This window comes from Suricata suricatta, chromosome 6, assembly GCF_006229205.1.
Source record: "Suricata suricatta isolate VVHF042 chromosome 6, meerkat_22Aug2017_6uvM2_HiC, whole genome shotgun sequence".
Taxonomy (NCBI): domain Eukaryota; kingdom Metazoa; phylum Chordata; class Mammalia; order Carnivora; family Herpestidae; genus Suricata; species Suricata suricatta.
Window position 1 is genome coordinate 15,264,341 of NC_043705.1, and position 25,312 is coordinate 15,289,652.

Genomic DNA, 25,312 nt, shown 5'->3' on the forward strand with positions numbered 1-25,312 from the left:
GAACTGATGAGTCAGAAGGGGGGAAATGCAAAGTAAAAACCAAAAAGCCTGCTGAATACCTTTCTATGGATAGTCGTTGATAATATGATGGAATGAACTAAAATCCTATTTAGAAACCATAACAACGCAAAAAAACTTTATACTGTGTCCACCTTCAGTAACATTTTACATGATTTCAAAAGTGCCTGTTATGTCACTTTTCTATATAAAAAGATTTTGGATACAAATCTTGAGTAAAGGCTTGTTTGCGCGCTTACTAAAAACTTTGTAGACTGAAGAAAGATTCTAAGCTTCTGAGTGTGACAATAACACCAAAACTCACACATTCACACACAGCCAACTGTGTGAGAGAAAGCTACAGCACAATTAATCCACTCTCCTCTACAACTCTGACTTAGGTATCTGTTGTGCACAAAAAGGCTCCACACGGTCAAGTTAGGTTTTGGTCATAGAGTCTGAAATAAGAAAATGCAAAATCCTAAGACAGTTCACATCAGACTTCTAAAACTATCACGTTGCCAAACTATAAAATTTACTTTTCCAGGTGTGAACCAGATGCTCTAAGATTATTTTAAGGTACTCTCTCTTTTGCAAAGACTTACCTTTCAACATACTCTCAAGGATTACATATCGATGATTCACACTTGTGGCGAACACATTCCAAATTGCTTAGGTAGGAGTTACTTCTAACAGAAATCAAACAAAGGCGTTTGAAAATTTACTTAACTGGTGGTTTTATTAGGTGTCATTTATTTTCTAGTATTGTAGGAGAAAAATCTGACAGTGAATTGAAAATATAGTGGAATATTACAATTGTAATAATAAAAGTCATCAGTGATACTAACTTGGAGTTAGTAAAGCAGTCAGGAAGGAGCAGAAGTCTTCAGACATCTTTTTATTTACAGAATCCTTGTGACATGTGGTAATATTCAGCTCATTACAAGGAAAGACTTTATCTTGGGACAGTCAGGGATGAATTACTTGGCAAAAGAAATTTGGTGTCATAAAATATGCAAATGACAAAGCCCATTGTCTGACGTAAACGTGTATATAGCCTGAACGTAACAGAGGGATTAAGAAATATATAAGACACATTTTCAGGTCAGGTTGAACAGAAATAAATTTATTTTACTGCACTGTAAGTAAAACTGAGAAAAATCTCTGGACTTTTCCCCAAAATTTCCCTCTAGGCCTATGTCATAAAAATGAATATTAGACAAATACAGAGAGACTATAAAGCTGTGAGTTGGTGACAGACACCTTCATGTCACAAAAGGGGAAATGGTGTAAATCCTCAGCAAGGGTGCGTGGAGCAGTCCTGAAATGATGGATCCTATATCCCTTGAAGAGTTGTGGGGAAAACAATTTTACAGCAGCTGAGGCATTTTTCTAGACTAATTGGGATGTGACAATTCTGCAGCAGGATCTCTCTGATTGTCCTTGCTGGTTTCCAGTGACGGCAGCAGAGCAATTGCACCTTGTGATGTTCCTTCCTCTGGGAAAACGACCTGGCTCAGGAGAGCTTGCTCTCAGCTAATTTCATCCATGCCAGTGATGGGTTTGCCAGACACAGCTGGAGAGAAGCTTCTGCAGGCTGTCTACCAGGCAATTATTATGACCTCATTAGACAAAATTGCTGGGGCCACACCCATGAAGACCCTCCCAAGATAAACACCCCCCCACCTCACCCCTCTCCCTCTGACGGATCCCCAGCTCTGTCTCCTCTCCATCTGGGGCTCCTCCTCAGACCCCCATTTCCAGCCTCTCACCTGCTATTTTGTTCTCCACTCCTCTTGTCCTCCCCGTCTTGTTTTCTTTCTCTGTTTCTCTATTTCTTCCTCCATCTTCTCCATTTCCTCTCCTCTGACCTCTGTCTTACCCTCCCTCCCCTTCTATTTGCCTCATCTCTCTCATTGACCTACCTGATTCTTTCCGGATGGATGCCTCTCTGAGCAAATTCTCTGCGGTTTATTTTGGTAGCTGTCCTCAGTGTCGTGTTGTTTGCCCCACTACGTCCCTCACCCTGGGCCCACACTAACTCTTTGTAACCCAAATGTATCATTCCCTCTGGAAGAAGAGAGTGTTTTAGAGCAGTAAACACCTTATAGGAAATCGAAATTCTACTGATTTATTGCCCCGGGCAACACATTTAGGCCAGATTGTCAAAGTCCCTCCCTTTTTAGAGTCTCCTACACTTAAGCTTTCTGTTTGATTGATGCTTAAAGCCTGTAAGTCGTTTTTTGCAAAATAAGAGACCAAAAAAAAAAAAAAAGCCAATTTTATCTAATTAAAATGGAGACCGTTCCTCTGAAAATCTGGCCAGAAATGTGGGTGGGATCACTCTACTCATGAGGCTCAAAAGACTAAGAGACTGGACATCGTTAGGGGAATAGACACGACACTGCCGTGGCTCCTGTAATCTCTTGGTTTGGATATGAGATGTCAGAGTCGGCAGCTGATAGCGCTGTGATGGGTTACCAGGGCTTGCCTATCAGAAAGGAAACCATTAAAGTAAATTAAATATGAAATATGCAAATGAGTCATATACCCTCTGCTGTTACATTGTATGTAGGAAATAGTTCATGGTCAGATACAAGGAAAGAAGACCCCTGGGGGCTCCCTGCAGGTAGGTGCTCTGCTTCCGGCAAACATGGCGCCATGCCTTGGAAACTCCATGAGGCAGATCCCCGCCCCCTTTCCAACTGTCTGATAATACTCAACCCCTAGCTTAGGCACCCACCTTCTTCCCCTTCCAAAATGTGCACTGTTTGATTCTTACGTGACCGGTTTTCTCATGATAAAAGCAAGAGTTAAAAATGGTGCTTGTTTGTTCTTGACAAAATTTCAAATGAAGCCGAATTCTCTCATCCTGCTTGAACCAGACAAGAAGTTACTGCCTTCGTGGTTTGTTATTTTTTTCCTAAATCCTATTAGCCGTCACGATTCACAGTTTTGTCTATGATCATGGCATTCTTTTCTGTGATTAACCCAAATTAAAGTTTACATTGTCTGCTTTTTTTTCTAGATTTTTTAATTGGATGAAAGAAACATACTTAGCATTCAGGGGAAATTATGATAATGAAAATGACCCTAGCCAGCCAGGATGGCATTAAAAATATGTGGTTTGCTAATTACAAAAGGAAAAGAAAGCTATTATGTCAGATTAAAAGCGATCATCTCTTAATGGGCAGCAAGTTGAGAATCTCTTTGTCTGAAGGGTATCTTCAAATCGATTGTTTCCTTTGTATCAGGGTCCAAAGAATCTGTTTTTGTTACTTGAAAATTCAGTAGAGATTTCTAGCTGTATAAGAAATATTTTTACAGAGGTAGGGTACTCTCTTAAGTGAAAAGGATGCTATAGATACAGATAGAGATAATAATACAAAATCTCATGACGTTTAAAAATTTTCCAAATCCTCATAGGATGTTCACATTGAAGGGAACTTTACAGACCATCCAGCGGTTCTCAAATTTAGCCCAGAACACCTGGAGGGCTCGTTAACCACAAATGGTGGGCTCAGGCCCAGAATTTCCAATTCAGCAGTATTTGCATCTGCAACAAGTTCAGGTGATATTGATGCTGTTGTTCTGGAAACCTACTCTGATTGCCTCTAACCCAGACCAACCCTCTCGATTTACAGACTGGGAACCTGCACTTTGAATACAGCGCTCAATGCTAAACAGCTTGCAGTTGGATGAGGTAAGAAAAGAACCTCCTTGCTCCTGGTTCTATCCCTCGCCCCCCCCACCCCGTGCTTCTCCAACATTCCCATGCCTCCACCATGACCTGGGGGACTTAATAAAACACACCGTGATCCAGTAGGTCTGGGGGAGATCTGGGCTTCTATGTTTCTAACCAGCTCCCAGATCCTGACCTTGCTGCTGGTCCACAGACAGACTTTGAGTAGAAAGGTCTTACGCTGTGTTATGCAACATTTGGCTTCTTTGTGTTAATTACTTATTTCTGAAATAGAAAAATATTTTTGTTCTAATAAACTTTAGGGAAGTTTTAGGTTCACGGTAAAACTGAGCAGAAACTACAAACAGTTCCCATGTACTCCCCACCACCACTGCCAACATCCCCCACTAGAGTGGTATGTCTATTACAATTGATGAACCTACGCTCATCCACCATTTTCACCCAAAGTCCATAGTTTACATTAGGGTGCACAGTTGTTGTAGTAAGTTCTATGGGTTTCGAGAAAGGCATAACATCATGTATCCACAATCATAGTGGTATACAGAACACTTTTACTGCCCCAAAAAATGCCCTGGGCTCTGTCCATTCATCCCTCTCTCCCACAAAATCGCTGGTGACCACTGACTTTTTACTGTCTCTCTTGCTTTTGCCTTTTCCAGAAGGCCATGTCATTGCAATCATTCAGTATGTAGACTTTCCAGCATTGACTTTTTTCACTTTGGTTCCTTCATGTGTTTTCATGTCTTGATAGCTCGTTTCTTTAGAGCGCTCCATCATATTGCATGGGCGGGACGTAAGACAGTTTCTCCATGCAAGTCCTGAAGGACATCTTGGTTGCTTCCAAGTCTGAGCAATTTCAAAGAAACATCCCTGTGCAGGGTGTTGTGTGGACATAACTTTTCAACTCCTTTAGGTAAATACCAAGGAGTACAATTGCTGGATCACGTGGTAAGAGTATGTGTAGTTTTGTAAGAAACTGCCAAATGGCTTTCCAAGGTGGCTATAGCCTTGTGCATCCTGCCCAGCTCTTTGGGAGAGTTCCTCACCAGGATTTGGTGTTCCAGAATTTGACCACTGTAATAGGTGTCCAGTGGTATCTCATTATTATGTTAATTTGCAATTCCCTAGTGACATATGATGTTGAACATCTTTTCATATGCCTTTCTCACATCTGTGAGGTGTCCGTTAAGTTATTTTGCTCATTTTTGGGGGGCTATATTTTTTAATTTTTGAGTTTTAAGAGTTCTTTCTAGGGGCATCTGGGTGGCTCCATCGGTTAAGCATCCTACTCTTGGTTTCTGCTCAGGTCATGATCTTGAGATTTCCCGATTTTGAGTCCCGGGTTGGGCTCTGCACTGGCAGTGTGAAGCCTGCTTGGGACTCTCTCTCTCTGACCCTCCCCCCACTTGTGCTGTCTCTGTCTCTCTCAAAATAAGCTTAAAAAAGAAAAAGGATAAGTCTTGGGGCTCCTGGGTGGCTCAGTCAGTTAAGAGTCCAACTTTCGCTCAAGTCATGATCTCACAGTCCACAGGTTTGAGCCCCACATCGGGATCTGTGCTGACAGTGCAGAGCCTGGAGTTCTGTGTCTCCCTCTCTCTTTGTCCCTCTCCCACTCGCACTCAGTGTCTCTCTCTCTCTCAAAAATAAACATTTTAAAAAATGCCTTATCTTAAAAAAAAAGGATAAGTCTTTTATAATGCATGTCTTTTGCAAATATTTTTTCCCAGTCTGTGACTTGCCTCCTTGAATTATTAAAAATATCTTTTAAACTACATTTTTTAAAACTTTATTTATTTATTTTGAAAGAGACAGAGACAGCACAAGTGGGGGAGGGCCAGAGAGACAAGGAGAGAGAGAGAGAGAGAATCCCAAACAAGGCACCACACTGTCAGTGCAGAGCCCAACAATGGGCTCGAACCCATGAAACCGTGAGACCACACATGACCTGAGCCGAAACCAAGAGTGAGACGCTCAACCGTCTTAGCCACTCAGATGCTCCTAAACTACTTTTATTAAAAATATCTTTTAAACTAGAGGAAGACTAGTCTGAATATGCTGAGTGTTTTTATGGGATGTGTTAAAACTGTTTTTAACGAATAGTTGTTAAATAGCTATGGATCGCTAGTTGTGTATGTGTCCATGCATCCAAGAGCGTCTATTTTTAAGCATTTTCCCTGTGTGAGGAATTTGGAGCACGAGAGTCATAAGACCCAGTCTCAGGCATCAAATCTAGTTAGGAAGGCAAGTGAAAGACGAGGAACAGAGTGCAGTGTTGCAGGTGCGACTGCAAGCCACACACGTGACAGTAGAACGGTATGGCAGGGAATGAGCAGGGCTGTCTTCTGAGCTGAGTTTAAAGGTACACAGGGGAGTTCAACAGATTTTGAGAGGGCTGTGGGGGAGGGACAGACATTCCAGACTGAGATGTCACAGAACTTAAAAGTAGGAGAGGAAAGGCCTGAAGACACAACACTGAGGAAGGTTTATTTACGTTTAGGGAGACAAGGGAAGAAGATAAAGCAAAGCAGAGATAAGGGCATCTTCAGAGACTTGGGAGAACCTAATGTCTGGAGCTGAATTTAAAAATAATGTAGAGTTACCTACTGACTGTTTTTGTACTCCAGCAGATATAAACAAGCATCTAGCTTCTTCTTAGATTTCTAGTCTATGGCGAGGTCAACAAACTAGCTCACTAGGACTGATTGTTAAGGCAGACACACCAGCTAAACCCCGGAGACTCATATACATTTAAAAGTTGCAATTTTAAAAACACTATCTGTCTTAAGCAATTAAAACTTAAACTACGTATGAACAGCGACTCTAAGTGTAATATACTTGAAAGCAATCTGGTAAAAACAGATTCAGTTGGTTAGATTGCAAGCTATAGAAGTGCAGGAACTGTGAGTTAAATTCATAAGCTCCTAAAGATGAATTAACTAGTATTTTTACTTCTACTCTTGAACTTTCCCTCTTTTAAAATAGTATATGTAAGCAGCGCTTTCAACAATAGCCAGATTATGGAAGGAGCCCAAATGTTCATCAACTAATTGATGAATGGATAAAGAAGATATGGTGTGTGTGTGTATAAAATGGAGATTATGTATATATAATATACTTGGCAATGAGAGAGAATGAAATCCTGCCATTTGCAACAATGTGGATGGAAATGGGAGGGTATTATGTTAAGTGAAATAAGTCACTTAGAGAAAGACAAATGTCATATGTTTTCACTCATATGTGGAACTTGAGAAACTTAATGGAGGACCATGGGAGAAGGGGAGGGGAAAAATAGTTTCAAACAGAGAGGGAGGCAAACCCCAAAGAGACTCCTAAATACAGGGAACAAACTGAGGGTTGATTGAGGGGAGGGCTGGGAAGAGGGGAAAAATGGGTGATGGGCACTGAGGAGGGCACTTTTGGGATGAGCACTGGGTGTTGTATGTAAGCTATGAATCATGGGAATCTACTCCCAAAACCGAGAGCATACTGTATGCACTGTATGTTAGCTAACTGGACAACAAATTATATTTAAAAAATAATAAAATAAATAAATATATATATATATATATACACACAAACATACACATATACATTTATTACCTATATTTATTTTCTATGTAATAATACATGTTTTAAAACATATATTTATTTTATATGTATATACATATATATATTTTTTAAGAAGGGTCTTGTTTTCTCTCTACATTTATTCTCAACTTAGCTCAGTTGCAAACCTCTGCTCTTTTTGGCAGCCCTCTTCTCTTAAGGGAGCGATCTTTCTTTGACTCAGACATTTCTGTCTTTCCCCTTCTCTCCTGTAAGACCTCTACCTAAATTTTCCAGCTATATTTCAGCTAAAATATCCCTTCTTTCCTGTGTGGGTAATTCATTTCTCTCCCGTTTATTTTCTACTCTGCAGTTTCCCTGTCCTTTCCTGGATGAAAGACCTTTTATAGAACCCTCCTAGCTCTCAACATATCTATGCACAGTGATTTAGAGTTCGGTTGCAAATTGTCCTCCAATAGGACCTTTTAGTTTGAGAGAGAATACTTACAAATACCCAGAATCTCTTCAGATGGAAACTGAAATAAGACTTGAACTTATTCCATGCCAAGGAACTGATTTTCCTGTTTTTTTTATCTTAAATACTAAACACTGTTACTCATTTAAAGAATATTCAGTATTTAACCCTGTTAAAATTGTATTTATGGTCTGGGTACTGTGCCATTTCAGAAGCTGTTAGCTTTTAAAATGTAAAGTATAAACATAGAAATATGTACTTTTGACACCATTGGGCAGAAGGAAAGAAATAATGAAAATTGGAGCATTAATCAATGAAATTGAAAACAGGAAAACAGTAGAGAAAATCAATGGAACAAAAAGCTGGTTCTTTGGAAAAAATCAATAAAATTGATATATCTCTAGCAAGACCGACAAACATAAAAAAGAGAGAATAGATACAAATCACCAATATTAGGAAACAAACAGGGGCTATCCATACAGATCCTGCAGACATCATGATAAAGGAACACTACAACCCACTTTATGCTCATAAATTTGACAACTTAGAAGAAATGGACCTGAAAATCACAAGCTACTAAAACTCAGCCAAGATGAAATAGGCAACCTGAATAGTCCTACAAACATTAAATTGAGTTAGTAATTAAAAAACTCTTGAAATAGAAACCTCTAAGCACAGATGGTTTCACTGGAGAATTCTACCAAACATTTAAGTAATTAATACCACCTTCACACAATCCCTTCCAGGAAATAAAAGAGGAGGGAACATTTCCCAGCTCATTTTATGAGGTTAATACTACCCTCATATCAAAATCAAAAAAATACAGAAAAAGTAAACTATGAACCAATATCTCTCATAAACTTAACTCCAAAATTCCCAACAAAATATTAACAGATATTTTTATAGAAATCCAATATATACAAATAATTATGTACCATGATTTATTCCAAGTATGCAAGGCTGGTTCAACATTTGAAAATCAATTAGTGTAATTCATCATATCAACATGCTAAAGAGGAAAGATCAACAATCATGTCAATTGATATAGAAAACATACTTGACAAAATCCAATACCCAAGCATGACGAAAACCATCACCAAACTAGGAATAAAGGGGAAACTTCTTCAACTTGATCAAATCCATCTACAAAACACCTAGAGCTAACATAACACATAATGGTGAAAGACTCAAGGCAAGGATGTCCATTCTCACCCTTCTTATTTAATGGAGTACTGAAAGCTGTAGCTGAGATAAAGAAAAGAAGGGAGGAAGGAAGGAAGGAAGGAAACAGGGAGGGAAGGAAGACAAAAACAAAAGAAAATCTTTCATAATAGATTAATAATGGAATATCTGATAACAGGTATTACCAGGCAAGAGTTCTTAGACTTGATACCAGAATCAAAATCCAAAAAAGGTAAAATTAATAAATTAGACATCATCAAAATATTTTAATTTTTCTCAGTAAAAGACTTAAAAGGATGAAGAAAACACGCTACAGACCAGGAGAACTGTTTTTAAAGCATCTATCTGACAAATGGCTAGTATCTAGAATATGTTACGAACACTCAGAACTCAAGGTGAAACAAATAATCCAATTAAAAATGAGCAAAAAACCTGGACAGGTATTTCACCAAAAAGGATATATAGATGGCAAATAAGCATGTGAAAATGTATCAGCCATTAGGGAAATGCAAATTATAGGCATGAGATATTGCGACCTACCCAGCAGAGTGACTAATATAAAGAATACTGACACCACCAATTGCTGGCAAGAATGTGGAGAAACTGCATCGCTCATGAATTGCTGATAAGAATGAAAAATGGTATCACTTACTCTGGAAAATAGTTTGATATCTTCTAACAAATCGCAATATGCAACTAGCATATGACCCAGCCATTGCATTCACGCACATGTCATGGATGTTTTAATAATAGCCAAGAACTGGAAATCACCCACATGTCCTTCAGTGGGTGAATGGTTAAACACACTGTGGCACATCCATACGACAGAATACTACTCAGCAGTAAAAAGCATCCCCTTTGAGAACTTGGATGAATCTCTGGGGAAGTAAACCTGCATGGAAAAAGGCAATCCTCAAGGATTATGTACTGCATGATTCCACGTATACAATATTCTTGATGTAAAAAATTATAGAAAAGGAAACAGAGTGCTGGATGCCAGTGGGAAGGGGTGGGGTGGGTGGATGTAGCCATAAAGGGGGCAACAAACAGGCTCTTTGCCTCTAGGGACATCAGTAGCCTGGTTGTGATACGTACTCCTGTTCTGTAAGGTGTGGCCATTGAGGGAAACCGGGTAGAGTATGTGGGATCTCCCTAAACCACTTCTTAAAGCTTCATGTGACCCTCCAATGATCTCAGATTAAGACTTTAATTTCAAAACTCAGGTCTCCTCTTTTCCTATTTTCTAATTATTTAATCAATATTTAATCAATGTAAAAAAGACATAGGAATCAAATTATAACTCTCTGGAGAAGAAAGGAGAAATTATTAATTTCTTTCATGGAATATTGATTAATACTTATAATATTAACGACATGTACTGGGAACGTGAAGCTCCCTATGGGATCTCACAGGACAAACAGAATATGCCATTGCCTCCCCAGATCTTACATGGGACAGCATGGTGTCTGAGAAGCCAAAAATATATTGGGTGTGGTTACATTCTCAGATTCTCTGTATGCAGTGTTGTCAAAGAAGTATTTGTATCTTCATATCCTTCCAATTAGGCTTTCAGTAGTGTTCTGTCATTACTACTCAGACTTAATAGTGAGTGTTTTCCCCTGCTGATGGCATATTTATTAACATTAAGATAGTTAATGCGGATTGTTCATTAGTTAGAGTGATTCTATAATGCGAAAGGAAAATCTCATCATCTCCACGCATAGAAAATCATTATAAGGGTATAGTCTAGGAAATGTGGCGTAGGATTGAGGTTGATACCACGAGATCATGTTTATTCTTGCCACCATCACATATGGACCTTGTCACCATAGGCAACATACCATTCGTGTATTCTCTTATCTACTAATGTATTCAATTTTGGATTCATGTACTCAACTAACATTTCCTGAGAACATAGTATGTGCATAAAATCCACTGGGCCCTGAAGTCAAGTAGAAAGGTAAATAATGCTGTATTCTCAAGCTGCCATCAAAGTAACACACATCCAGAAATATTGACGGTATAAAATAGAAAGTCTAAAATGCCCTAAGATACAGACCATATAAGCAAAGGATGGTTAGTGTTCAGAAGAAATGAATCTTTCCAACCCAGGGAAACTGGGAAAGGCTTTATGGAGAGAATGATGTCTGGATGGAATTTTTAAGGGAGCTACATTTAAACAGAATGAGAGTGAATGTGTTTTTTGCTTTTGCTTTTGTTTTAGTGTTTATTTATTTTTTGAGAGAGAGAGCACAGGGGAGGGACAGAAGATGAAACAGGGCTCTGTGCTGAGATTTCACGAACAATGAGATCAGGACCTGAGCCAGAACCAAGAGTCAAGTGTTTAGCCAACTGAGCCAACCAGCCTCCCTGAGGGTGAAGGTTTAGAACAGAGAAGGAGTCAAGGCCCTTTGGAATTGCCAGGGAAGGCTGAAGCCATCTGGGCTAATAAAGGAATTGACTTAATTTCATCTCAGATACTGGTCACTCAAGCTTGCTTGGATTCTCAGGGAAAGGTCAGTTACAATCGTCCAAAGAAGTTTCTTCAGCCATTCAGTCAATGTGTTACTGGTAACCATTTCCTTATTTATAAGATAAATGATAAACTTCATAGAAATTAAGGAATATCTCAAGTATCTAAATAAATACGTAATTTTAGTATTTTCATTGGCAAGAAGAGTAAGAGGAAGCAGGTGCAAAAGTGTAGCAGTTAGATAGGAGATCAAGTACATCCATGAATTCTGTGGCAGGGGCCTTAGGGTTTAAGAAGGGAAGCCCTGAATTACTAGGAAGCCTTGAAATTTGAATTGGTGTCCACAGAAGGAGAGAAATGGATTCTCATGATCCTGGGGCAGCATTCCAAGTAGATCTTTACCAGAGTCAGTGTGAGGATATATCAGATGTGAATTTCTTTCATTTTCGTGGCTGTTTGTACCTGATGAAGTTCAGGCTAAGAAATAATTAAAATGCCTAAGTTACCTACCATTAATCCTTGAAAGAGTTTAAGGGCGGGGCTGAGATTTTTTAATTTGCATATTTTATTAGTTAATTAGGGACATCCTTTCTGAGGCTTATACATGCACTTACATATTAGACACTTAATGAAGTTAATGTCATGTGAAGTGTCTGCTCACAAATTTGGAACTTTCTCTTTCCCTGTTCCCCCAGAATCTGGACACCCCCAGAATGTGGACCTTCCCCAATCGGAAGACTAATCTTAAATGTCTTTGAAACTCTAAGAACCACTTCCAATAACTAGAGAGGGATTTTTATCTTAGTAAAAAAAACAGCTCAATGAAACATAATGAGCCCTACAATTGTGAAGTTATGTTCACTTGGAGTATGGGTGTTGATCAAGTCCCAGACAAAACCCATTTCTTCAGATAATTTTGAAAACCTCAGGTTTGATCACAAAAAAATTTTAAATGTTAAAATAGTTGGCCTTTATTATGCCCTACGTATAATTTGACTAATGAGAGACACAGGAAGAAAAATCTATAAGGAGTTTCCTGAAATGTAAACACAAGGCCTCTGCATGCCCCTTCCTGCTCCGCCCACTTTCTAATTCCATAGCGATATTGTGAATTCATATAGCCGACCTGTTTTAATCAGCACATTTTAAAAGAAGGAAACTATTCAGATCAACAAGGAGTGTTTTTAATTTAGCCTGATGAGCTATATTTCAAACAGCCATGTAGATAGGACGCTTAAGAAGCATTTGCTTACACACATACACGCGCACACAAACCTCCCCGTTTGAAGCAAATGCCTGTAATCACGGGATTGCAGGACTGAACTCCTTGGGAGACATGTCATCTAAGAACCCACCACTTCACAGAGAAGTTTAATTACTACATTGCCCCACGGAGCTTACCCTCAACTCTGATGAGTAGATTTCATGTTAACCTTATAAACAAAATGTCTAAACTTTTACTGCTCAGAATAAAATATGGCTGCACATTTTCTCAAGCAATCAGTCCCAACATGAAGAATCTCCAAAAAAAACAACCATGTATAAGCTGATGTGGTAATGTCAAATACCAGATACCAGGCGACCAAGACCCAGTATGAGTTTTCTTCCTCATGTGAAGGTCTAGTTCACTCACCTGAATAAACTGGCCTCTGATACACATTACATCATGAGTATGAGGTCAGAGTTTTCTCCCTTAGATAATGTCCAATGCAGAAACATGGGAAGCCTGTGTTTCTCTTAATAGCTGGGTAGTTAGAATGATTTTAAGGGGCACATAACTGTTTGAGGAATAGAGTTTTAAATCCTTGATTCCAAACGATGAAGTGTCCACATTGGACAAATCACTCCACACAGGGACGCCTGATAGCTGTTGTCAGGGAGTGAATTGGTAACTTATCCCGACCCGTAGGTTTTCTCTTAAAATCTGTAGTTACTTAAGGGTCCAAGTAGGAACTGAAAGGTAATTAAAACCACTAGTAAAGCTCTCACAGGAGACTAAAGAATCCAAGGAAACTGATTATTCTGTATCTTTATCTTTCACAAGCGTTAACAGACTGGAATTGTGGGTTTGTAGTTTTTGGCAAATGTGTTGATTTTGTACTGATGGAAATATTTGGCTCTGCAGAATGTGGTTTGGTCAGGTAGACTCATGACCCAGGCCATCCGTCTCTGGGGTAATGTCAAGGCGAGGGTCGTTTGGCAGGTGGAGGACCATGGATTTCCCAGGATATGTAGCAAAAGAGGTCCCTGGATGAGGAGGTATCTGGGGTGGCACCACATCTGGCCCAAGTGCCAGTGACATTTGTAGCCCATTTCCTGTTTCCTCACCCCAAGGCATGTATCTGCAACTCACAGGGTGAATCTGACCTTCCTGACTGTGTGCAGGACCATAGTTGTTTTGCAAAGAGGGAAGAGGTCCATTGTAGGTCTGGGTTGGTCTTGAACACATAGGCATTCCCAGAGAGGCAGGCCATTCTGACGTCTGCTGTGCCAGGCAGTCGGAAGCCTCGGGGGACTTCCAGGCATGGCCCAAACCTAGAATAAGTATCTCCCACAATGGTCAGGTCACATCAAATTCACCGCCCCCTCTCCCCCAAGCAAGAGTGGTCTCTCAGTGGCCAGCCTTTTCTGAAATATAGGGCAGCGCCATGCCATAGGTCTGGCCATGCAGTGGTTGTGAGTGGGGAATGAGAGTCCAGATACTGTTGCTCTTCTGTCCGGAAAGAACACAAATTTGCCTCTGTGGGTTGTGCTCCACATAAATGACAAAGTTTCCAAGCTGTTCTTTGTGTCTGCCTATCGTAACTCAAATAGACTGAGACTCTGTCTACATACAAATGCAAAAACCGTCCCTTGGAGGGGTAGCCAGGCCAGATGTGGCGTGTCAGGAAGCCTGAAGAGTTGGCCTGTGACATGCTAAGATGTTGCTATGACGGCAAACAGGGATTAAAATGCACTCCATGTCTGAATTGCCCCCTGAGCACCTGACCCCAAGTCCGCTCTCCCCACACTGACTTCTATTCAAACTCTGCAGCCCTGAGGTTAGCAATGAGCTGATCCATCATGTGGTAACAGGCTTTGAATAGTTAGGTCAAATAGGACAATACGTAAAATCTCTTCCCATTTTCGTGGACCTCCAAGCTTTCCTCAGGCTTGAAGCATGCTTTGCCTTGCACGTCCATCCTGGTACTGTTGGGGACAAGCTCCTCATATTATTTCCCAGATATTTTGGCTTGGGCTTGTCCCCAGATGCTTTGCCACTCTCAAGGACATTCGTCTTTGAACGGCCTCACTTCCGAGCCAATATGGCCTATCTGCAGTTTCACGGGGTGGGTATTTACACTTCTTCATGGCCATCCTTGCACATCCTGGCAAGTGCCAGGGAATAAGGATTCTCCACTATTCCTTTGAGATCTAGGCCCCTTTGGTGTTTGGGGGTGGAGCCGAAGAGGGGTATTCCTATTAATAGATGAAAGATGAATTGAACAGAGAGACTATTTAAAGATAAGCTCTTGCAGCATGCACAGAAAGCGGTCATGTCAGTTCCCAGTTTTGGACTGTCTGGGATGAGAAGGAATGCTCTCGAGCCCCAGCTGCTTCTTATTTGGCTCACCATGAAAAATGCCCCTCCCCCCATGCCTGCTTTATAGGTGTCACATGGTTCTTGCAGCTGAACTGGGCTTTTCTGCGACTTGGCTGTTCCACATGCAAAATATTTTAAGTCAGAGACACATTAGTTTACAGAACCTTAATTTCAATCTCCTAAACTGAAATTTTAAAACAGAACTTGGGTTTGTTTTTGTTTTTGTTTTTGTTTTTTAATTAAATAGGGAGGGGCTGCCTGTAGGGCCACGGGAGGTCAAAATGTTTCATTACAGCTTAATACCAAGATCAGTACCATGATTGTTTTGCAATTTTTCTGATTATGTTGTTTTCAGGGGCTAGGCAGTTTTATAAGAAACAAGAAACTGCTTTTGCAACATTATGCTGGAAAGGAAGAAAAAAACATGTGCCTTCGTAGAACCCAAATCCAGTGATATTAAACTGATTTTTTTCACCTAATTCCTCAATACCTTCTTTTTTTCTTTTAAATTTTTTAATCTTATTTATTTTTGATAGAAAGAGAGACAGAGCATGAGCAGGGGAGGAACAGCGAGAGAGGGAGACACAGAATCCAAAGACACGCTCTAGGCTCTGAGCTAGCTGTCAGCACAGAGCCTGACGTGGGGCTCGAACCCATGAACCCTGAGATCATGACCTGAGCCGAAGTCGGATGCTTAACCCACTGAGCCACCCAGGCACCCCCCCTCACCCCCTTCTTAAGAATATCTTGAGAGACTATTGAATGCTGAGAATGAACTGAGGGTTGAAGGGGAAGGGGGGGGGGAAAGAGGTGGTGGTGATGGTGGAGGGCACTTAAGGGGAAGAGTACTGGGTGTTGTATGGAAAACAATTTGACAATAAAATATTATGGAGGAAAAAAAAAGAATATAAATATTTAACTAAAATTCATTATCGACATGTACCAAGTTTAATGCCCAGACTTGTGTTTTTGGGGTAAGAGAACCAACTCTGTAGTCTTGGAATCATGCCAAGATTAATGAAAAGGAAGAATTTGAGGAACAAGGGATACATTAGTGAATCTCCTTGAACAGCCTCTTGACTCCCCCTTCCTATACTCCCATTGGCTGAGTCTCTTTATTCTCTTCCAGGAATAAACACCCTCAGGATCACAGATCTGTGATCCCTTTTGACAGGAAATGCAGGGAGGTGTGTATTTGTGGAGACATATTCAAAACATGTGCCCTAGGTTCCATCAGGAATCATTTGTCTCTTAAAACACCCAAATAATCAGGATCACCCACCTTTCAGTGGTGCCCCTCCCTGTATTTTCAGATTTCTCAAAAGGATTTGCTTTCCAGTTTATCTCCTTCTCTGAATGCCTGTGCCTGGCTGGCTACCTACCCCCTTTAATATTCCCTCATGCCATTCTCTCTCGCTACACGGAGCCAGGGGCTGTGTCTAGGGCAATGACATCTTCTGGAGCACATCTAAGAAGAACAAATGGTGTTCCTGGCACTGGGCAACGTAACAGCTGCAAATAACTTGCAAAAGTACTATTAATGCAAGATAGAAGTCCATGGAAAATGTTCTGGCGAATTGAGAGAAATTGTGTCACAGGGCAGTAGACCCTTTTAGGCTAGGTGGGAGGAGGGGCAAGGGCTCAACTCTCACAGCCAAAAGATCCGGGGCATTAGGGTATTTTATTGAACAGAAAAGAATTTTACCTTCTTCCCAAGCCTTTGCCTCCAAAGGCTAAAATGACAGGTATTTTTATTGCCTTGCCAAATGGTTGGAGGAGAGAAAAGGGAAGCCTGAGCTGAGACCACAGGGATGATTTAGGACTATGGCAAAGCCCCAAGATGAAATCCTTGGATTCATCCCCTACTTGCCACTCCACATTATAAATTCAGCTTTTCTCAGCCTGCGAGCGAGGGGCACAGACTGCTCTCAGAAACCAGTTTCTCTTATCTATCCAATGTCAGCCAGTTGTTTACTCTATTGATTTAAAAATCTCCCTCCTGCCCTGGGTCTCTCTCACATTGCCAATTAGCTTGTTCCCAATGTCCTGTCACCAACATTAAGATCCCCCGATTAGGGATTTATAACTGCAATCTTATTTTTATTCAAGTTCTTGAGATGTGAAGTTTTCTCCTGTGTAATTCTTGTCTTGAACATATTTAAGTAAGGGAAAGGCAAATAAATTTTTATTTTATAATTGATATTTGAGAGCTTGTGACAATCTAAATCAAAGTCTTCAATTATTCTTCATCCTTCAAATAGCTACTGCATCGAATATAAAATTAACTAATGTTGTATCTATAAATTTCCTTTATGTTGTGCTAAAAGTTAGGGAAATTGAACAAAGGCCTGCACCTATGGAAAAATCATAAAGTGCTGTGTTTAGATAGAACTATGTCCAAAATAGTCAAATAGCCAGGAAAATCTACTCTTCATAATAGAACATTAGTCACTTCTTTCAAACTACCTTATTAAAGGACCTAATATAACTACAAGGATTGACCAGAGAATGATCAACTGAATGTGAGGACATCTTTATAGGGAAGACTGCAGTCTAGGAAGTGAATTTTTAGTTATGTTGAATAACTACAAATAGATCACCTTCTTCCTGAGAACCTTGGCTTAAATTCTCTTCCCTAGGATCCTAATCAAGAATCGCTTATATGACATACTGCATTTTTCAGCTGCTGCTTGGAAAATAAGATTGAAATACAACATATAGTCTGCAGATCTTTCTCAACTTATGATGAGGTCGCGTCCCAATAAATACATCATAAATTGAAAATATTGGAGGTTGAAATGCATGTAATATGTCTAGTCTACCGTCAAAGTGTAGCCTAGCCTACCATGAACATACTCAGAACCCTCAGTTAGATAGAATCATCTCATACAAAGTCTATTTTATCATAAAGTGCAGAATATTTCAAGGAATTGATTGAATACTGTACTGAAAGTGACAAACAGAATGGTTGTAAGTACGTTGGTTTTTCACCTTTATGACTGAGAGGCTGACCAGGAGCTGTGGCTGCCCGCAGTGATGATAGGGTATTATACTGCACATCACTGGTCCAGGAAAAGATCAAAATTCAAAACCCAGATTCTACTGAATGCGTAGTGCTTTTGCACCATAATAAGATTGAGAAATTGTTAAGTCAAACCAGTGTGACTTGGGCCATCTATGTACTGTTTATTTGTTTTTAATGTTTATTTATTTATTTTTGAAAATGAGAGAGAGAGAGAGAGAGTGAGCAGGGGAGGGGTAGAGACAGAAATAGGGAAAGAGAATCCTAAGCAGGCTCCATGCTGACAGCATGAACCATCAGATCATGACCTGAGCCAAAATCAAGAGTTAGATACTAAACCAACTGAGCCACTTGGATGCCTAATCTGTATTCTGTTTAAAGAAGAAACAGTCATAATACGAAACAAGGAATTTGAAGGTATTAGAAAAATGTCGGGGGCGTCTGGATGGCTCAGTCGATGGGTGGCTGACTTTTGATTTCAGGCCAGGTCATGGTCTCACAGTTCACGGGTTTGAGCCTCAGGTCGGGCTCCGCACTGATAGTGCAGAGCCTGCTTGTGATTTGCTCTCTCTCCCCCATCTCTGCCTCTTCAGCGTGCTCTCCCTCTCTCTTTCAAATTAAATAAATAAATAAATTTTTAAGAAGAATACTTGAAGGTATTAGAAAATGTGGGACTGAATTGAAAAGACAAAACAACAAAAGCAATCACTGAGTGTTTTATTCGGCTGGAACAATGCAGTCTTCTTCATCCCAATTTGACTCAACACGTGATTTTTTGAGCTCCCTTGCTGAACATAACATGGCAGTCATTTAAATGAGGCTCTGTAGAGGGAATCCACACACCTAGAAATTCCTGTTCCTTCTAAAAGACAAGGGCAGGTTAGCCCTGGAGGAAGGGAGAGGTAGGTGTAGGAAAAGGAATCAGTAAAATCCACACATTTCAAACAACACGATCTTTCACTACTTCTCCCATGGAATGTCAAGAAGCTGCCATATGATGGAGAATGTTCCCTGGCAGAGCCCTCTTCCCCTGCTGTGGGGAGGAGCCTAGTGACCGCTAAGTTATAGTTGCAGCTCTGTTAGGATATTCAGTGAAGCTTCCTGTCAGAGCAGCAAAGGGAGAAGGTGGGGTGCGGTTGGCGGGGTGGGCGGCTGCCTCTCAGTGTACATTAAGGAGTCTGTGAAAGCAAGTCTCTGTCACTGAATACCTCCCACTGAGTACCTCCAGAAAGCCCGCCATAATATTCATTTCTTTTGCACAAAGGGGATTCTAACCAGTTTTATGAGGAGACTCTTAACTGTATATATTATCCTTGAAATGTACCCACTAGCAGCCTTCACCTCTTTAAGTTTATCAGCTTTACTCCAGATCCTAAGAGGATCCAGATGCTGTGGGACACAAGACAAGTATATTATTTTGGTGGTGAGTGTTGATTGGAGATAGACAAGTCTGGGATGGGGTACACAGTCCAGATGTAAGAATATGTGTGGTAAGACAGGGCCTATTTTGATAGGTAGAAGTCAGTTGAAAAGTGCAGTGAGGTACTCAGTGCCCAACATAAATTTTGCTTACCCCACAATTTTGCCCTCAAGTACTGTTCTTGAGTACTTGAGTAAGGATGGGACCCTGCTTTGAGGGCAGCCATGGATGACTCGTTGATCATTGCCAATGCAAAACAGAAGAACAACCTAGAAGTCCGGTTGACCTGGGCTTCAGATGCTTTTCTATGTTTCAGGGTTGAACAGGACTCTGCCACCAGGCGTCCATCTTCCTTGTCAGCAAAGAGGCAAGGCTTGCTGTCTTTACTGGCCTGGCTTTGTTGTCCAAATAATCTGCCCCAATCGGAGATTGCACTGGAAAATTGTCTCATGGTTTTTTTGAGTTGGTTTTTTTTGTTTGTTTGTTTGTTTTGTTTTTGGTCTTGTTTTTTTTTTTCTTTCAGTAGAACTGAAGAAAACAAAACAGAAGTGAAAGTGGACGCAGCTGCCTCTCTGGGGTCACAGGCAAGGCCACAGCACATCCTGGACTGCTCAGGTTATCTGAGAACAAGCTGTACACATCAGTCAGCACATTTTACCTTCTAGCCTCAGGCATAAAAATGCCGATGTGAAAAAATGAAGCCAATGGCTGAACCACCACAAGAAGAGATTTTTTTTCAACTTCTCCTGCCTGGAGAAGGTAGAGGAAAATATTACAGGTAATTGAGTCAGGTTTCAGTCACCTAAAGCGCCATAAACCACCTTCCCCTCCCCACCCCAAAGAAGAACTGAAAAGTCTGCAGGTTTAATACTGATGCAAAAGCAAAAAGAAAGGGCTCACCTATTTTTTAAAACTCTAGAACTTTCCCTGGAAAGGAATTAAAGCAAAAGATGAAATAAATGCATCCTCTCCACCAGGCTGATTAAAGAGCAACAACTGTCTGGTCAAACTTGCCAGGACTTAAATGGCCCTACAGAATTCAGAATTAGAGGTGCATGTAAGCCCTAGACAAATGGACAACAGACATCTGCCTGAAGGTGAAGAACTGTTTTACTAACTGTCTTGTGTGGTAATTGACAGAAGCTGACAACAAAAATGGCACAGATATAGGTTAGGGGGTCAGTCATCTGCCAAGATCTGTTAACCTGGGGAAGGCAGCAGTGCAGGGAGGATGTGGGCACGGACCTCATCCATCCCGGGCCAGATAATTTCTGTTCATGTTTCTCTTTCGTTCACACTTCAAATCACGCCTCCCTGCTGCCTATTTCATGAGACCGGCCATGTGCGCACACACAGGGATGTGCAAGATGAAAAATTTAATTGGCCCTTGTCCGAGTCATTAGTTCATAGGTTGTGAGTAGGAAACTACTGCAACAGTAATAAAAGTCATCATAATTTTTAAAAGAGTATAAGAACATATATTCATTCTTATAAGTGTATCACAAGAGCTAATAGCAAAAGCCAACAAAAAAGCAATGACAGACCAAGTGTCCATCAATACATTGAAATATCAATCAGTGGCTAAATCAAATGAGGTGGACCTATATATTTTATGTGAAAAGGTACTTTATGTGATAAGATACTTTCAACTGATAAGAAATTAAGTTGGGAACAAGATGCAAACTTTGACTTGATTTTGTGTTCAAAGGAAAGGAAATATTTTTTGAAACACTCAAGGGGAAGGATCTGGAAGAGTGTACTCAAACTCACACTTGAAGAATAGATTTGAAAAGTAAGGTTTGGGTTTTCATTTTCAAATGAGTTGATTTCTTTACTGTTTATCTTTTTAGAAATGAACATGCATTAGTGGATTTTCAAGTCATTTCTTAATTTAAAAATGAGGGAAATGGTGAATAGAAAAAACAATATGGAAACAGCCGAGAGATATACTTCCAAAATTTGCACTTTTGCTTGCAGAGCACCTTGTATGCCAAGAACAATTAATTTCATTGTGATGATTTAGTTGGTGTTCAATTCCAGTGTGTATGTTAAGATTGATAGTCTCTTTAGAATTTCCGTGTATATGTGTGTATAATCTTAACACACTGAGAGAAGGAAGGAAACATTATGTAATCATTTCCACTTTTCCTCTTTCTTTTCTCTATTTTCAGAAGCTCTTGTTATTTATTTATTTTGCTTTTGTTCTCTCACTGTCTCTCTTTTTTGCACAATTGTTATTTGCTTTCAAACATAGCATACTAATTGTAAATCTTGATTACAAGCAACAAAAACCCAGCTCAAACTAGCCTATGCTAAAAAGGAAAGCAGACTGGAGATTTGGGGATGATGTGAATAGGAAACCAGGGGCTTAAGTTTTTCATCAACATTTTCTTTCTCTTTACCCTTCTCACTATACTGCCTTTCTCTATGTTGTCTTCATTCTCAATTAGGCTGATGACTCAGGGAGCCAAGATGGCTGTCATAGCTGCCCTAAACTGAAATCACCCTCACAGCTAACAACCCTACAGAACAAGAGTGAATGAGTCTCTCTCTGTTGCTCAACCAATCCCCCATTCCTGTGTTATCTCTATGGCCACTAGGATGAGAGACTGATTGGTGAGTTTTGTCCATGTGCCCAACCCCACAGTGAAGGAGGCAGGTCGAGTGATAAACAAATCTATCAACTAAAGAAGGGTGAGTTTCCCCTTTTTACCCCCAGAAGAAAAATATAATAGCTGTTACCAGAAGGGTGAAGGTCTACTAAGTAGGCAAAAACTACAGATATATGCTAAACATGGGATTTTTAAATATGTCACATTCCAGATGAAGAAGTAACAGACCGCTCTCATTTTCTTGGTCTTCATCTCCTTAGGCTTCCATGAGTTCTTAAAAATTCTCTTGGTGGATTGGAAGGCATGACTGCCTGTGATTTTCTTCCCTTGTGTATCCTCTTTCAAGCAAAAACCTCTTACTCTGGCTTTCCCAACTGTCCTGTCACTTGCTTTCCAGTGATTTATCTCAAAAGGAAACTCTGGTAAAATGAAAAATTCTGATTTTAAAGACTTCTTCTTTGATTATGGGGGTGGGGGGAAGAAAATACAGTGTTTCAGAGAGGCGTTTTAAAAGTCTTGAGCTGGTGAGTTTTGCATAAAAATAAATTATGTTCTTTTCCCCTAAGCCAGGAGTCCTTTAAAAAAAGCAGGTGTTCCGGATACTAGAGATGACAAACAGCTTTGTAACTAACACAAGGAAGAGCAGAGGACAGTGAACTCATCTGCCAAGTGTTAAAGCTAAGGGAAAAATATTCCACAACAGATTTTTCTAGAACCATTTCAAAACAGGGGAAGCCAGAGGATTAGTAAAACAGTACGCCTATAGTCTGGTCACTTTGAAGCCTAATGTATTAGCTAGTTAGCTAATGGCATACATTTACATAGATCTTTTTAAGGGAAAAGATTTTTCCTTCAGCCAAGTATGAAGATATAATAGTATTTTCCTCTGTTCTCAGCTCATGCTAAGCATCTTTGACATCTGTTGCATAGTCTACATGGAGTGGGGCCATTGCCATGAAATATCCAGAATATACACTGAATGCCTTAGCTCACTGATTACAAAGGCTGGCTTGTTTTCTGCTTGTTTAGTTGTTGTTTAGGAGGGAGGGAGAGGGAGTTTGGGTTTAAGTTTGGAGAATCACACATACTCTTTTGTTAAAAAAGCACAAGCAGGGGCACCTAGGTGGCTCCATGGGTTGAGCGGCTGAGCATCTGACTTCAGCTCAGGTCATGATCTCAGTTCATGAGGATGAGCCCCAAGCCATGCATTGAGCTCACTGCTGTTAGCAGAGTCCACTTAGGATTCTCTGTCCCACCCCTGTTTCTGCCCCTCCCTTCCTCTTTCTCAAAAATAAACAAATATTTTAAAAAAAAGCACAAGCAATCCAAAGGACCCTATACTCTGCAGCCCTTCAGTCACTTGGCCTGAGGATGAAGTAGTGTTTTGTTCTATTTTGTTATTTTATGCTCCTGGTTTCCTTCTTTGGAAACATCTTCAGAGCACATTAGTAATTTCCTTCCAACACTTATTGATGAGTTTTCTACCAAGCATCAATTTTTTCCAATACTGTGTAACTGTCACATCCATTTGTTACCTTCCACCTAAACCTGAAGCTGGTTAGCCTCCTGTTTTTCCTTCTGACAACACTGCCATCCATTTTGACAGAATGGTTTAGGATGGATGCTTAGGGAGCAGGTATGGTGAAGGTGATTTTTCACCTTCCCTAGAACAGAGCTATCCAATTGAAATACAATGTGAGTGAAATGTGTGAGTTTCAGTTTTGAGAAGGGAGATTTGAAAAAAATTACAGGCGAAATTAATTTTCAGTGTTTTATTTAATCCAACATATCTGAACATTATACAATTATTAATGAGATAGTTTACATTCTCTTTTCTGTGTTCAGATGGTGAAATCTGGTGTGGATAGTACACTGACTGCACATCTCCATTTGGACTAGCCACACCCCACATTCCCAGTAACTACTTCTGGCTACTGGCTACTGTATCGACCAACACGGCCCTAGAGGGTCCCTGGAGACTATACTTAAATTATTTGCTGTGGACTTGTTATGCTTTTATATAATACTATAGTATAGTCTGAATAGGACAGGATGCTGTGAACAATAGAATTGTGTTTTTTTCAAAAATGCTCATTTCCTCAAATCTGTACCAAGATTCCAAGCTCTTTTTCCCTCGTCCATCTAGCTAGCAAAGCCACTGCCAAGGTCATGACAGATTTTAGAAAATGTGGAAAAGTGAGAGCTGAGGAAAAGCACTCCAAAGTTTGAAATGACACTTCTTAAATTCCACAGTAGATACCAAACATTTTTAGATGTATGTCCCTCATTGCTTATGATTCTCATAGACGTTTTTTATCCCTTGCATGATTTCCCGGTACCTGACTTGTCCTGGAAAGTATTTTGTGTTCCAGTCTCCATTTTCCAGGGCTTGAGAACAATGAATCTCCTTTCCACCTCAGCCACATGTGTTTAATAGCATCGCTTGGTTTTCACGCAGGGAGGATATCATGGGAGCTGGACTTTCTCTGAAGACTCGCTGTCTGGGGATGCGCAGCATGCGGTGATGTTGTTCTCACAGATGCTGTGCGAGCACTTTTAATGTGTCAGCATTTCCACCTGGGTTTCCTGAATACATGGCTAACAGCACTGCTGGTTGTTTTCGTGTGTGTGGTGCCAGGCCAAGAGGTAGACTGATAGGACCCTCCTTAAATCACTTAGTTATTTAAGAACTACTTTGGACACTCCTGGCTTCTTAGTGGTTGGTGGGTGGGTGTTCAGCTGTCCCAGCCAGTTCCTCTACCTTGGACTCTTCTCCTCCCTGTTCCGTGGCTTGGCTCCCTCTCATCCCTCAAATCTCAGAGACCTTCCCCAACCCCCGAGGGTTCTATTAGATCCTTAATTTCTTTTGCCACAGCACTATTTTCTGCCTTCACAGCTCTTAGCATCACTGAAATATACTTGTTTATTGACTCTTTTTAAAGGCAGTCCCTTCTGTCCACCCCAGTACATCCTCAACAACTAGCATATTGCCCAGTGCACAGCAGGTGCTCTCTGACCCTCCCCTGCTTGCGCTGTCTCTCTCTATCTCTCAAAAAAAAAAATAAATAAAAAACATTAATAAAAAAAATATCAAGGTAGAGGAGCTACATTTTCTTTTTTCAATTTAGTTTTTATTTTTTTAAAGTTTATTTTTTTCTGAGAGAAAGAGAGCATGAGCAGAGAGAGAGAGGGAGACACAGAATCTAAAGCAGGCTCCAGGCTCTGAGCTGCCAGCACAGAGCCTGACACAGGGCTCGAACTCATGAACTGTGAGATCATGACCTGAGCTGAAATTGGAT

General features: G+C 40.4%; 1 long non-coding RNA gene across 1 annotated transcript in view; it reads left to right on the plus strand.

The window, feature by feature from the left end:
• The window catches only part of LOC115294477, a 58,593-nt gene extending 34,020 nt beyond the window's left edge, over positions 1 to 24,573 (plus strand). The window contains exons 2-3 of the long non-coding RNA XR_003909902.1: positions 3,642 to 3,700; positions 24,472 to 24,573. This is a non-coding gene — a long non-coding RNA (uncharacterized LOC115294477). The remainder of the gene's footprint in view (positions 1 to 3,641; positions 3,701 to 24,471) is intronic.
• The last annotated feature ends 739 nt before the right edge of the window (positions 24,574 to 25,312 follow it).